The sequence below is a fragment of the Drosophila biarmipes genome, chromosome 3L (assembly GCF_025231255.1).
Source record: "Drosophila biarmipes strain raj3 chromosome 3L, RU_DBia_V1.1, whole genome shotgun sequence".
NCBI classification, from domain to species: Eukaryota; Metazoa; Arthropoda; class Insecta; order Diptera; family Drosophilidae; genus Drosophila; species Drosophila biarmipes.
Window position 1 is genome coordinate 10,087,178 of NC_066613.1, and position 16,264 is coordinate 10,103,441.

Sequence of the window (16,264 nt, forward strand, 5' to 3'; positions counted from 1 at the left end):
CATGACAAATTCCCATATCTCCACTCTTCGAAACCCTGCCTCTTTATCCCATTATCCAGACGGTTTGACCCCTCGCAAACTGTCAATGCCTTAATCACAGGATCCCGGGAGTCCTGGTGGGGGAATCCCCGCGAAGAAGGCAGTAAAAGACAACCAACTGAGACACTGTGAAGACGCTGACTGGAGACCACAAACAGTGAATGAAAATGCCAAAGACGGCTAATAAATCAATGGCCAACTGTCAGCATTGGTGAGTGTAATAATAATGCCAGCCAAACTGGTCAATAATAAACCGAAACAGGAGCAAGGAAGTGCAGGGAAATGGCCACAAATGTCGCAGGACTGGAACCCCAACGTGAACCGAAATAAACCGAGCTGAGCTCTGGTCAAGCGAAAGGACATTTGAATTGGTGATGACGCTCACGGAAGATTTATTTCCTCAGTCCTGTCCCGTCTGCAATGAAATAAAACGTATTAAGTCATAAAAATACCCATGGCAAAAGCGGATTACCAAAGTGTGAATGAAAGCAAAGCCATCTGAGCAAAAGTGCTGGGGAGGCGGCGAAGTTGCAGACCAAATGAACCGCGGGACATCAAATCTAATTATGCCATATAAAGAAACATATAAGATACTGCCAATGGAGAAGTTTACACTCGAAAAAGTGCACAAGGATTGGGTAATATCTTGATATGTATAATACAATATGTAGTTAGGAGAAACTAACTCTTGAGGTTTCTATTAGATCTAACGCATTTTTTAAATATATAATTTATAATAATTTATGTAATTTATTTTCAGTGTACAAAAGTGCACAGCGGGCAGCTGAACAAACGTCATTTGGGGGGAATATATTTATGCAGCTTTTGTTTTAATAAAAATTTTATCATTTCACCAGGGAGACGGAGAAACCGACCCAGAGCATGTGCGCATAAATCTCCGGAGGAGCTGAGTCCCGGGCAAAGCAATTATATGCAATTTATGCAGAAGTGCTGGACGGGAGGAGCTCTGATAGTCCAAGGAAACTTTGGCTCGGAATTTGTTCAATTGAATGTCTTAAAAGGAGGCATCCTTCGTTGCCTTTTTATCAAGTCCGAGACGCAAGAATTTATCAGCTCAGCCAACATAAAGTTTTCTTTTCCTTTCCTTTCGCCCAAGCCAAAAAATTCTGTGGCATACCACAAATTTATATACGTATATACAAAAGATAAGTTTTCTTTTATTGCAATTGGTTGCAGCTTGGGAAAGGAAGCGCTGGAAAAGTTTTATTGTCCTGAGTGGGGAAATTTCAGCTCGGCTTAAGAGGGAAAATTAGAAAAGTGCAGCAGCAAAAGACGCCTGTTTGGTCATTCAATTGTGGACGTCTTGTATCTAATTTAAGATACGTCTGCATCCTCCTGGGCGGGGAAAACTTTTCTAACCAAATTAAAATAGAAAACCCGCCTGTTTTGTATGCAGCTGTTGCTCGTTGGCGAAGACGGAGACAAATCAATCGGATTTTTGGGTTGGCGTGGAAATACATTTTCAAGCACTTAGTAAAGGGGTTTAGCTGATTAAGTTTCTGGGAGGAAATGATTTCATTAGATTATACAGTGGTGATAGATAAATTAGGTTTAGGTTTAAAGTGCTTTTTTTTTAGAATTCCTTTAATCAGATAAGAAAAAGCTGTTACTAAAATTACCCACTTAGTGACTCATAAACTTTTCCATAGCCAGCACTATCCATTACAGTTTCCTCTCCACAAAATCAGCTACTATTTCAATTTAAACACTGTCACCGCTAATTAAATCCCGGAAAAAGCACCCACAGAAAGGGCAAAAGCGAGAACAAATAACAGAAACTAAATCAATATTCGCTGTACTAAGCTAAGTGTCAGTGGAAGTCCTTGAAGTCCTTACACGCGCACTTTTCGCCTTGACTTTGACACCCACCGAACCCTAGGAAAAGCCACCCATAGAGCTGGAAAAAAGAGAGCATTATCGAGTTGTCCTTGGTGGCTGCACGCAAAATGCCAAGGACGAGGCAGGATTACACGTCAATTGAAACTGAAGCGATGAGCGAACCCAAGGACAGAGCAAGTGGGTGTGTATGGACAGCTTTGATTCAGATTTTTAAAGGTCCAGGGTTGAGGTGTGGAATTCTAGGGAAAAAGCTATGGGTCGCATCTCCCATTTTCCAACTACTTACCATTTTTTTATGCAAATTTGAAGCACAATTATTGCTGACGCTGGCAAGACCCTGGCCATAATTGCAGCCATAAATTTGAGCGAGGCAACTTGAACTGGTCTGTGGTCGTGTCATTAGAACTGAAGTTGCCGCCTATTCGAGATTTCCTTATTACCTATGCCCTGCCACGGGGTAACTTCATTTTTTTAGCCATCTACTTGGGGTTACTTACACATATTTCTCTCAAAAAAACCTTACTTAATGAAAGTATGTTGTAACCTACTTTAATTATATAGGATTAAAAATATATGCTTTTATGGAAAACATTTTATGTAACTTAAAGAGAATACAGTTTTTTTGAAGATTTTATTCAATAAGATAATAGAAAAGTATTTTTTAAGCTTGTAACTAAAAACAGTCTTAGATATTTATATGAAAAGAGCTACAACAAAATATATCTATGATGTAGGGAACTTTTTGCTTCGTTGTGCCTAGCCAAATCTTTTCCCTCTTAACGCTTAGCCATCCTCCCACTCCCTGGCTTTAATGTTTTTAATTTTTCCGTATCATTGCATTATTTTTTATTCAGATACTTCTCTGGCATCATCGCCGCCGCACTTGACACGGAGCCAAGGTGCAGGAAGCAGGATTCCAAAAGGGAGTGGGCGAGCCCTTCAATTTCCATTACATTTGCAGCTGTGTTAGCTATCGATGTCCTTTTGTGTGCGGCTGTCATCTGCTTCTGGTTTTTCCCGGATCCTTTACGTCGCCCAACTTTTCAGTCTCCCACACTGCTCCTTTTTTCCCGGCGAGATTTGAAATTTATGCAAAGTACTCGATGTCGTCGCCGCCGCACTCAGCTCAAATAATGAGCAAGCCCGCATTTCCTGCCACGTTTTTTGCTCGTTCTCGATTATTTGTATCTGTATCTGCAACTGTAGCTATACGAGTTTCTGTAGCTGGGGGGTTGTTGTCTACTTGATGTATCTCCTTGCACTTTGGTAAATGGCAAACAGTCTGGTTCGGTTTGGTTTGGGGTGAGGTCAGAGGTGGATTTCTTTGGAGGGGAAATGAGGAAAGGAGATGCGATACTTTGCTTGTTGCTTTTTAGTTTCGCCTGTCTGCGGATATCTAATATGAAGATTTTTTCATTGAGGTTTTGATTTACCGAGGGCATACAACACGGCAATTTTTTCGTTGGGGAATCGCGCCTTTAAACTTATGAAGTAAAAACATTTTTTGCTGCTAACACAAGAAAATTTTTTAAAAATATTATGATACATATGGTTTTGTTCATTCTGAATTCTTTATTTATAATTGATACTCCAACCCTTTCATCGCTTTATTTTACCCAACAAATCTTTCCCAGATAACCTCGCTTGCCATCTTAAAGATGCCATTTAACCTCTAGGGTCAGGCAGCCAAGTTCAAAAGGAGACAAAAACATTTAGTTCCAGCCGCCGTCCATCTGGTACAAGTGTTATGTCTTAAGGACGACGCCAAATCGCGTACAATTTGTTACAATATAAATGACTTATGTCCGCGATGGCTAAGGAACAGCATCTGCTGCTGTGGCAACAAAGTCGGGTCTAAATCTCCGCCCAGTTTCAGCCTCATCCTTCCCGATCATTTCATCCATAAGCATAATAAATTTTTACGCTCGAGTGCCAGAAACTCACACCCAAAGCTGTGAACCAAAGTAAACTATAAATTTATAATGCGCGAAAGTAATTTTATGACTTTGTGGTTTCGGCTTTGGTTTTGGCAAGCGCAACGTATCTCTAACTCCCTCGGGGGAGTGTGTGATGACAAAACTTTCAGTTAGATACAGTTAGAATTAGAAGAAGATAACGCTATTGGATTCTCTGTTTAAATATTAAACTCCGAAAATAAATTGTTTTTCTATTTTTTAGAATATAATATACTTATAAAATAATTTGGAATCACACAAGTTTTTAACGAAAGAAAAAATTGTACCAAAGAGATTTAATTTACTCTTTTTACTGATAATAATAAAAATAGTTTGAATAGAAACAAATCCCTACTCGTTTACCATCTGCATTTAAGGTATTTCATTTAACAATGCTTCCATAAAATATTTAAATAATACATAATATAAAATAAATATATGAAAAGGGTTTAAATTCTTCGAAAACCACTGTAAACTTTCGCCACGCAGTGTAGCAGGAGTAGTAAATCAAAGTGCTAGTTGTTTCGAAGCCATGTTATCGCAGCCGAGGCAAAAATAATAAGCGCCAAACGCCGCCCGCCGTCGCCATATTTATATGATTAACTGTGCCCCACACTCGCCGACACAATTATAGATACACATGATTACGGGCGATAAATTGCCGCTTTGACACTTGTAATGGCCCTGTTCCCACTGCTGTTGCCGCTGCAACATTTTAACCACAATGTTATTATTGCCGCTGCTGGCCAGAACGCAATCTTTAAACTTCAATTCAGCTCCAGGGAAGCCGACGCTGCCAGCGCCGGACAATTGCCTCGGTTTTGGCATACAAAATTGTTTTATTGTCGGCACAGTTCCAGCTCGAAAATAGAATACACTTTTTATTGCAAATTTATTCAAATCACTCGTAATCTCCGCGCTCTCCTCTTCCGTAGGCCATAAAAGTGTGTGTGCTGCCCTTGTTATTATTGTTATTATGATTGCGATTGTCACTGGCCTGCAAACACTTTCTAAGTGGTCCACTGAGTAATAGGTGGTGACGGGGTCTTCGAATTCCGGGATGGGGACCATTATTGCGTGGGCGGCGCTACAGCTTCCATTATTCTTCGTTTTGTTAATGGTTTTATTGCTAGGAAGTTGTAGGACAGGGAAATATTTCCAGGAGAAAAATCTGTCAGATTTATGCATATTAAATACGAGTATAATATTTCTTGAATTCATTATTTATTGGGTATATTATACAACAGCGCTACATTATTTCCTTTTTCTTTGAAACAAAAATGTTGCACTTGAAATATAAATTATACATCATAATACAAAATTATACATAAGGTACATTAGGTATATCATCCGAAAATTCCCATCCATTTGTCTCATTTACTACTATTTATTGATATATAATCTATAAACTTTTTAAATATAATAATATTTAACAATATGACAGTTTCATAGTACAACAAATTATATTGTTTTGTACCAAAATCTGACCTTTTCTACTCTTACATTTAACCCAATGTCCTTTATTTAAGCCAATGTAGTAAACTGGAGGAGTTCCGGTCCTAAATCCTTTCCTTTATCTAAACACGCAATGAACAAAAAAAATAAACCAACTGAGAGCAACAGCACTAAACACCCAAAGATTTTTATATTTATTGCCAAGGACTCTTTTTTCCACCGAGTGCAGTGCATTAACCCCTTAAAGCCCCCTACCCCACCACAAAAATAAAAAACAAACGCGAGCTGCAGCAGAATGACTCATGAAGTGAAAGAGATGGCAGATGGGTGAGCAGAAAGAAAGGGAAAAGTGCCAGAACGGGTAACGGCGAAATGTACAACTTGGCATTTTATTATTATGATTATTTGTAGTATTTGCTGTTGTTCCGGCTGCTGTTTCTTCTTGAAAAGCAAGCGGAAAAGTGCATAAAAAATGAGATGGTAAAAGTGGAAAGTTGCGGAGGGAGAGTGGGCGCGAAGAAAATGCAGCCAAAGGCATCGAGAAAGGTCTCCTAGAATCAGAGGTGCGCCTTCTTGTTTAGGAAAAAAATGTAAATACATTTTTGCTTATCTATCCACTTTTATTAATTACCATTAAAAATATTTTATTTAAATTCCTTAAATGAGGTTAATTTTTTCTGACATTTACATTTCTTATCCATTTTTCCTGGGTAATCGCTAACTTGGCATTACTGTCCCGAAGCTCGAACTGCGTGCATGGACTTTCAGCTGGACCTTGATTCGGTACGCCAACCCTAACCATTTCCCGATGCTCTCTGTTTACCAACTGCCGCGAGCAGAAAATGCACTTTGTGATTAGTTGGAGGGTGCCCTTCGCTCTGGGCCCGGGTCCCGTTACGGGAAGGATTTCCATTGTTTGCATTTAGCATCTTGGCTGATCGGTGGAAGGAGCGGCAGCCATAGCTTATAAGCAAGTCGGGCTGCGGAGCACTTCATCATGTTTGAAAAGTTCAATAGTCATCATCAAGAACATCAACGTGCCGATCCTCATTGTCCGCGACTGAACTCGATTTTTTCCTCATTTTGTTCCCCTTTTTGCCCAACCCCTAAGGGCAGTGCACTCCCCAGATTAATGTTTAATAAATGTGTAATGCATAGGGAAAGTTGGCTCCTTGGCTTTGCAACTGGCTGCGGATTTGCTGTGGATATCGCTCCTTCACCCTGCAACCTTACTTTAAACGTGACTCACAACTTTTTCAGTCCCCTGGAATGCGCACAGTGGTAGGAAAAGTATTATATACTCATAGTTGTACATAAATCTAAGTTCGGGTTTCATATTCCCAGCCACTGTGCAACCCCTCAAAAATCCACTTTCCTTGTTTATTGTGCTTAAATCCCTGCAGCAACTTGAAGGAATATTTGCATGGCCCGCTTCTCATCGATGTCGATGAGTGTATTGGCATTTTGAGGCACCCGTGTTTTGGCTCAAGTGCTCGGCGGCAACAACAAGCCGAATATTTAAGTATCGAGCAGGGAACACCTGCAAACTTTTGAATGAACAACAAACTCGCACAAAAAACACTTGAGGGCTTTACACATTTGGGGTGGCTACGCTCAACATTCTCAAGTGTGTTTAACGAAATTTCAAGTGCGACGCAGTTGCCGAGGACCGAAAAAGGACTCCCCATACATGTCCCACAACTTTCCCATGACACACATGCAATTCGAAATTGTTTCTTCTTTGTCAGGGCATTTTGTGTCACTTTTAATTGAAATCGCTACCCCTCAATCTCACCTGTTGGCGATGCATCAATGAAAATCAGGCTTCCCTTTGTTGCTTTGTTATTGTAAATCATTAAAAACCGCCTAGGAGTCCCAACTACACATGTAGCCCATCGATACTCGGCTCTGTGGGAACTTTTCAGCGCTTTCCCGGTTTTTGGGTTATGTAAACTTGTCTCCGCGGAGGAGGATGAAGGGAATTCTGCCCCCTAAGTACTGTGAGAACCCCGAAACTAGTAGTGAATTGCGTCGCAATCGGTTCGGGAGTGACTCATTTGTATACGGTGGATGGCATGGCTTATTGATGACTTAACCTCGTTTCAATCGCTCGGAAAACACCTGGCCAACCTGCTCGAGTCTGGCTCAAATTTAGGTGTGAAAATGGGGGAAAAGAGCCTCATCGAGATGATCGATCGATCGTCAGCAAATGTTTATCTTGTGGATAATGTAAATATTGTTGATTCACTCACAGCCAGTGTACAAGATGTAATGGAAAAATAATGCCAAGTGACAGATCAATGGGAGGTTTCTTTGTCCCGTTTAGTTTGCATTATTAATCCCCGAATGGGATGAAGGTTTTTGAAAAGGAACGATTTTGGGATTAGCTAAAGAGGGTTATTTTGTCATTCGTTGTTAGCGGAAATTGGAAAATATATAAAGACAGCAGGAAGTTATTAGAAATTATAGTTTAGGATCATAAGCGAGTGGATTGATGATGGATGCACCTAAACATAGTGACCTAAATTAATATATGTTTACTAAAGTAGTAGGTACTATCCACTTCCATATCCAAACAAATATTAAATCTATTTATAAACTTAATGAACAATCATAAATTCTCTGTATCAAATCGTAACCTTGCGTTTGCCTACTTTCCACTGGTTCCTCATTAATTTAAACAACACGGGCGCGAACTCGGGTGCGAGAGACACGCGACAATTATTAATTATTTAAAGCAAGGCTTTTTATCAGCCTGATAGGCACGACGGGAAAATTATATGAAAATTTCATGCGATTAATTAGAAAAATATGCAAATTTCGGCAGGACACCACCCGGACACGGGGGACACGTGTAATTGTTGATAGCCGGCGTTGGGTGACAATATGTCAAACGACAACAGTAGGCTCTGACACCGAGGTCCCAGGCTCTGGTACAGTCCTCACGTGTTGCACGGACCGACAAAACAGGGCAAAACCCTCGGCCGCGATAAGCCAAACACGAGAATCCACTTGGGAAAGTGGCGTAAAATAGTTTCGCCAGCGATAAGTTCATTTGATGGTAATTTCGTGCCGGTGGTTGGTCGCTCGGTGGGTGTGAGTCGAGGCCTGACCCTAAAACCAAACCCACACCCCGAGAAAAGGGATTCACACGCCTTCCCACAAAAAGGAAACTGACAAAAAGCCAAACCAAAACAACAACAAACAGAGACAGTCGGAGATGATGTTCCACTGCCGCCGAGGAGGAAGTCTTCCGAAGGGCATTTTCGGGTGTGCGTGTTGAAACAATTAAACAAATTTTATCCACTCAAAAATGGACAGTGGGTCGAGTCTGTTGAGAAACACGTAATATTAAAGTATTAACTTTAAAAATGTTTATATGTAAAAGAGAGATTTTAAGAATTTTGTTAACTAATTATTTTTTTTCTATATTTTCTATATTTTTTCTATATTTAATTAAAGGTTAATTTTGACCTTAATAAATAGGTCAAATTTGCATTTTTTTCTGTTATGAAATTGTATCCTTAAAAGTAAATATTTATGGTTAAAATATTACAAAATATTTGTTTTTCAAAAAAATATAATTAATAAGTTAAAATGTATTTAAACAATTATTAATCAAATTATTCTTAATTTATTGTACTTTTCATAGGTACTTTGCCTTCAAATAACAGTGAGTGGTTGTGTATAAAATTTTAAATCTTTTAGATTTACTTCCTAACGATTGTACCACTGTCCTTCAAAATATTTTTAAATATCGACCCACTATACCTCTATTCCTCGCCATGTAAATTGGACGCACCCTTGCCTAATGGACTCGAGTACCTGGAAGGACTTCCGCGCCGACTGGATCGGTAGGCAAACGCAGATACAGATACGGATTCAAATACAGACACAACGACCCGCATATGTCACCGTCAATCGGCGTGACCAGGCGCAGGATGAATGGCTGCCAGGACCCTCGGAGGACGCAATTTCCAGGGAGAACGCATGCAGCGTTAATTACTCACTTCATTCGCGTTCGCTCCTTTTTTCGCCGGCGTTCTCACGCCCCGCCGAATTCGTATTTGTCTCCGCTTCTGAGTTCTTGCCGCCCGTGCGGTATCTGTATCTGCATCTGAATCTGTATATGCATCTCGATCCGTGATTGCTCTCATGTTTTGCCGCTTCAATGGTTAAGTTGCTGGTTGGTTTGGGACTACCGTGTGTGCACACTGGGAAAAAAACTGGGAGCTTATTATATATATATATATATATATATATATATATATATTATATTACTCAAAAGTTAGTATTTTATTGAACTTTTTACATTTATACAGCTTAATACAATTCAATTCATACATTAATTTGTAGCAGTACATATTCAGTATAAATATAAGTAGACAAGTTTTTAGAACTTATTTGTATTTGGCCTTCCTATTTTTGTAGCTATTAATAAAAATTGAACGTTGGAATGGAAATAGGAGTATTTTTTCCAAGTGTATGCCTTTGAAGAGGGCTCTTCGTAGAAATTTGTCACACTCCTTTGCGAGTTGCGAGTTTAATTGCGCGTGGCGACTCAATCTGCGTTGTCAGTGGTACTCGGCACCCCCTCTGTTCCCTTCGGATCTTGATGAAATGTCACACTGTGCTAATGCAAGTTAAACTGCATTTACTGCCTGCTAATTTCTGTGTGAAAGTCCCAGATCGCCTCGAATCATTTTCTTTGTAATTCTTTGTATTGAGCATAGAAAATTGTATTTCGAGGTCATGAGAATATTTCAAGTGGTTGGTTAGGAGGTCACTCCCTCTTTCGCACCCAAGGTTAAGCCGCGTGGTGAAAGTTGCTGTCCCAAATGGGAAATTTGTCAATTTCTGATTTGATTTGGATAATAAATTTGATGAACATCCGTTGTACATTTGTAGACCCTCAAAAGGGTTCAATCTATGGGAAATAATATCTTTATTTCTGGTAAATGCAGAAGAAAAGCAAAAATTTTCCTTGTTTTAATTACAATATCTTAAATTATCTTCAAATTAGTTCTATAAAATTGTGAGTGTATTCTCTCAGGCTGAATTCCCCTAATCACTTATTAATATTTCGTGTGATCTAAGTTTCGAAATCTAAGTTCATTATTTCGACCGCAACATTTTTCCAAGCTTTAACCTCGCACATTAGGCCGCAAATCGAGTCCCCAGCCACGTGTTCCATTTATCGTCCCCTCCGTAACCTTAATACATCATTCATGGACTCAATAACGACAGCGGAGGACTTCAAAAATTGCTTATAATTGCCATAAATAACATTCGGGAACACTTGTTCCTCATCCACATGAGGATATCCATCCACACTGATCCACCACCCGCATAAAGCAAAATTGAAATGAACACGCAATGGAGTAGCATGAATGTATCCGAATATGGGTATACAAATGTTACGATTGTCTGGCAATTACCAAATTATTGTTATGTATAACTGTTCAGGCCCGAGTATCTGTTGGCCATTATAAATGTATCTTTTATGGGCCACATGCGTGTACAGTTGCACCCCCTCGCAGGTTATGGCTTTCAGGTGTGTCCGAGTCCCAAGTCCGAAACCCACCCCTCGAAGGTCCACAATTCCCGGTTGAGGCAACTGTACTGCGCTGGCCATATATCTAATCAACACTCGCTGCGGGAGGAATAGTGCCTTTTGATTTCTGGACTTGCATCACTGTCATTAGCCACCCCCTCTGGACTTCCACGGGGTCAACGGGGCTGTTTGTTGTCGCCTTTAATTGCCCCGTTCCCTACGATTTTTTGGGTAGTTTTTTGGTTCGTGTCAATCCCCGTTATGTAGATTTTGTTCCCATTTTTTGAATTACCGCTGATTGTTTTCATCAACAATTGTAATGAAGTAAATTATGAGCAGTCCTTGATCCCCGTCCTTTTGTTGTTAATTAGCGTTAATTTGATATAGAAATTGTTAGGGGTTTCGTTTTTTGCTACTGAATTGATATTCAATATGTCCCAAAATAAATTTCTTGGTTAAAGATGGGTATCAAATGAAAAATATTTAATGATATAATTGATATTAATGATAGTAGATTGTAGTAGATTGTTTTGAGGATTTAAAGAGGAATAATCAGAGCAATAAAATTATGCGGTTTTTATATTTCCATCTATCGGGGAAGTTAAGGTAGCTTTTCAACTCACCATGAACTAACCCCTTTTGGATTGAAAGTTTAAACCATAAAAATAAACAAATGACTGCATAAACTTTTATTAAAGCATATCTTTTTAATGCCATTATTCTATTCCTCACTTACCGCACAATTGAGATCAAGTATCGATAGACCCATTAATATTCCCAACACACCCTCACCCCGTCCATAAAGTGTCACATTTTAATGAGAAGAAATTAACTGATATTAGCAGCGTTTTAATTAAACACAAGTTCGCAGTGACAAGCGAACATTTTGCATAAGTACCCACATGTTGCCACATGGGATACCACCCCCTACGAGACTAGACCAACCCAGCTAGCCCAGCCCGAGCCCACTTAAAACCACCCATTCCCCCATAAACTATAATATTTTAGCACAGTTTTAACACTCCCCGAGGGGCTGCCCGCTGCCGAAACCATTAAAATCTCTCGCAAACTTGCAATTATTTTAAAGCAGATGTTACCCAATATATGTACACTAGTTTTGGTACGCTGCGTAGTGAAACTGTAAGGCTAAATTGTGGTTTACTTTAAACTATCTTTATAAACCCACATAATATCACAAGAATTTTTAATTTTCCTCTCTAAAAAATGGGTGAAGCGCAAATTTGTTGTATTAAATTAATGGTTTTTATGGTCATGCCCCGCACTGTTTATTGCAGCGCTATCCTAGAAAACGTGAATAAAGTTTAACTGCAGAAAAATGAAAACCCGAATGCAAATAGAAGACACGCAATGGCCTGACATGATAATTTCCCCCTTTTGTGGGCGACTGGAATGTGAAGGTGAACATCGAGAAAGGGAGCGGAAACTAAGGAGTGTGGGCCTTATAGGGGGTACTCCTTTTGTTTTTAACACTTACCCTAGTAGGGCACCAGAGGGTTGCTACGCACATTTTAGCAGCTGTTGAGGTTTTGCGTTGCAGTTGGAAATGCAAAAAATAATAACGAGGAATAAAAGGCGAGTCCTTACTCGCTGTACTGAAAGAAAACAGTGGGTAACAATTGTTAGTACTTAAAGTAACTACGATAACTACGAGCATTGTAAGTTGTTAGAAAAATCTTGAATATCTTACACACTTGTTTACCACATTAGCATTTATGAAGCTCTATCCTAGTATGTCCACGGTTTGTTTCAGTGCATCTGGTTAACCCTAACCTGCATCCTTTCAGATCTTGCCGTTGACAACAGAGCAGGAAAGTCAGCCAGAGCCTCTGCTTTTGTCTTGCCTCCTTCCCAGTTCATTGACCGCATTATGCGTTACTGCGAAAAAGTGCGTAGAGCCCAGACCACACCGCCCAGGGTCCCTTATTGAGATTCAGGATGCTTTTACTTTATTTGCATTCGGCGAAAGTTGATTTCCTTGATGCCGCCGTGCACCGCGCTTTTTGAAGTTACCAGTTATCCTTTTACTGCAACTGCAACTGCTGATGAGGCCAAGACTTTCGCCCTTTGTTTTTAATCGGTGAAGTGCAGGGATTTCCTCGCAAGGCAAACATCTTTGGTATTTGCATCTGCAGGTTTTGTGGTTGAACTTTTGTGGTTACTTGGGGGCTTCTTATTTGAAGTGTGGGGTCCTAGACAAGAGTTTGAGCAAGGGATTATTTATTTTGTTTGGTGGGGCACGACATTAAAATCTAAGATAGGTTGATTAAAATTGTAAAATCTTTCTCAGCGGTGCATTCCCTTAGTACCCTTAACGTATAAGATATATTTGAATCTTTAAGAACATTAACATTTATATCGTTTGTCCCAGTCTCATCTGTAAGTTAGCCTCTGTTTTAATAAATTGCATTACTTTTTTGTATTCCTTTTTTCGATTTCTTTTTTTATTTAATTCTTTAGTCAATTACCAAAGTCAAGCTTCCTTTTTCCGCCTCTCTTAACTCATTCACATTCCGGCAGCAAGACCTTCATTTTTGTTTTCATCAACAGCATTTACTTACCACTTGATATGCATTCTTAATTACAAAAGTCGTACTCTCTCTATTTTTTCTGGATCCCAGTCCCCATTTACCCGTTCGTTTGATGTATATCTGCTTGACACTTGAGGGTGGACAGAGACACATTTCTAAATTAATTTGCATAAATTGTGGAGGCCCTAGACTTGCCAGATTTTTTCGTCGGGGTAAGGTTAACTCTCCTGTCAATTGTCAGAGGTTTTCTTACGGGGAGGGAGAAGGTCCCGTTGAGCCAAGACACTTTTGTATTAATTGAAGCGTAAAAAGAAAGAAAATTCAACCGACTCGAGATGGGGTTAGAATACACTTTTTTGTTCTCTACTGCCTTCCCTACTTTGTCCTGTACCTCTCCTTTTAATCCTTGTGCCGGCTGCATGGAGTCAATAACCTTTTAATGAGATTTACAACTGTCAGGTTGGATGAGGAGTTCCCTCAACTTCGGTTTGGGTGTGAGAGAGGTGTGTCCCTGCTAGATTATTGAGGCATTACAATGTTGAATGTATCTGGAAGAGGCCTTCCGCTCAGCCTCTGTTTGCCCAGCCGCTTACTGAAATTAACGTTTAGTTGAGGCTTACATAAATTTGCATATCATTTTTATACGCCTGTTGAAGATGCCGGATTGGATTAGTGTCGTAGACTGCGTTCCCTGTGACAGTGTCGTAGACTGCGTTCCCTTCTCATCCATCCATCATCTCTGACCCGACTTTTCCAAACATTTAGCAGGTAAGCCCGAGGGAAAAGATCGATTGGTCGCGATAGTGGGAAGTGCACTTACATTGTATCTCTCGAATTTTCAATTGTGTTGTTTACTAAATAGAAAATTTACTCAGACATTATGATATTGCTATCCTTTTGGGTCTCTAAATTGGTTTTGTTTGTAGGAATTAAAAAAAATGAAAACCTGTTTAATTTAGGACCAGGACACATCTTTAAAAGGGGGTTTCCTTTGACAATTTTATAATTGTCCAGTTCTCTAGGCAAAGGAGAAACTATTCGAACTCCAATACCAGTTATTATGTTGATTGTCACCTGGCGTTGGTGGTAGGCCGCCTAATGACGCGTGACTCCCCCGCCTCGTAATTCTGTCAGTTGCAACCAGATATTACCAATATCACACGGTGCCATTGACTTTTTCGCCGTCACCCACCGCACAATCATGGGCGTCCGTCTTCCTGTTCAATGGCTGTAATTGTCACTTTTGATTATGTCAAGATGACTTTATAATTACCTCACACACTCGCCTGCACGTGTGACAATTTAAGTGGCGGTTGCAACCACACGTAGGCGGCCAAGTAATTTGCAAACCCTTGGCCAGAAGCGAAAATGACTATAATTTTCAGTAGCTGCCAGATCCGGACACGTATTTTCTATTTTCCAGCGGAAATGCGAAGCAGAACGTTGTTCCTTTTGATTTGTGAACGGGGTAATTGAGCTGCAGAAAGGGTGAAATCGAATAAATAAAATTGTGTTAAACAAATTTAAATTGTTTTTATTTAAAATACATCTTCTGTTTATGTTGAAAAATGTCATAACAATAAAGGAATAATTATCATTGTCTACCTAATATTATTTGGTTTATATATTAACCATGCTTAATTAAATTTTAGGCTGTTAAAATTTAAGTTATTTTTCTATACAAATATGTGTCATTTATGGACTTTACCCATAAATGTCTGTAGCTAATCTCCTTCCAACACTCATAATTATATCAATGATCTCAACTGGCCGCAGCAGGGGTTATCTCAATAATCGTTTCTACACTTCTCTAAGCTGACAAAGAAACCATAAAAACTCACTGGATATTAGGGTCCCAAAATACTTGACCCCTCATAGATCAAAAAGCAGTTAGTGCTGGTATAACACCATCACGGGAAAACAGAAACTATCCAACTATCACCCTTTTCGATTGACACTTGCGATAATCCGATCGCAGCCATCGACGGAGGGCATTTTAAAGACTTGTTACAAAGGGTTGTCAAAGGAAAATATCATTTTACAATTGTTTGACCAACACTAAGCGCGAGCAGCAACAAAACGGGAAAAACCAATAAAAAATCATAATTAAAACTCCAATATGTTTGCCGGTATCCAGCTGCGAAAGGACATACACACACGACCCACCCCAACCACCGACTGACAAAACAATTTCAATTTTGGTTTCCAACAAAAAAATCGAACTCTCCTTTTTTTACAATTTGAAAAATGATACGAAAATGTCATTATGTTATCGACGATGTGAGGGAGCGGGACCAGGCGGCTCTGACATTTATTTACCGTGTTCAACAATTGTTGTCCAGGGCTGAGTTCGGCTGAAAGGATGTGCCACGTTAATTGTGCCATTTTGTGGACAGTCACAGCGGGAGGATTGAAAACCCCAGACCCGGGCCACAGTAGCCGCCCATCGATCATATTTCACGTCCTTTCCTATGACTGCCTTTGATTGCCAGCAGGGAAACATCCTCCTCTGCTTTTTTATCTATTTTTGCGTGGGCCGAAGTCACTCGTGGGGTAAGGGGTTATTTTAGATTATTCTTTCTTCCGGGCGGGGGCATTCCACATATTGAGGGTGTTTTTCTGCACTCCCAGCCCGGTGATTATGATGTATGACTGTCTGGACTCGGCCACATTTTCCTCTTTAGTTTCGCTTCAAATATTATTTATATTTTTTGTGACTTTCACGAAAAGGCGAAATTCGCCCGAATTTTTCTCCTTGTCATTAGATATCATCAATCAAAATGGAATTTTTCTGTATGCGATTTGACAACACATCATCAGTTTCTATTGTTCAATAATTTTATGAATATTCA

At 39.7% G+C, this 16,264-nt stretch overlaps 1 long non-coding RNA gene across 3 annotated transcripts; it reads right to left on the bottom strand.

Moving 5' to 3' along the window:
* Positions 1-4,684: 4,684 nt before the first annotated feature.
* On the bottom strand, positions 4,685-13,122 carry LOC122819034 (uncharacterized). 3 transcript variants are annotated; one of them, XR_007763650.1, is made up of 3 exons: positions 12,576-13,122; positions 12,359-12,476; positions 4,685-4,983 (listed from the first exon to the last, which is right to left on the bottom strand). It is a non-coding gene; the product is annotated as an uncharacterized LOC122819034 (long non-coding RNA). The 3 variants fall into 3 exon arrangements; XR_007763649.1 differs by having other exon boundaries at positions 4,687-4,983; positions 12,572-13,122; XR_006368485.2 differs by lacking the exon at positions 4,685-4,983 and adding an exon at positions 9,692-10,236 and having other exon boundaries at positions 12,572-13,122.
* Between the last annotated feature and the right edge of the window lie 3,142 nt (positions 13,123-16,264).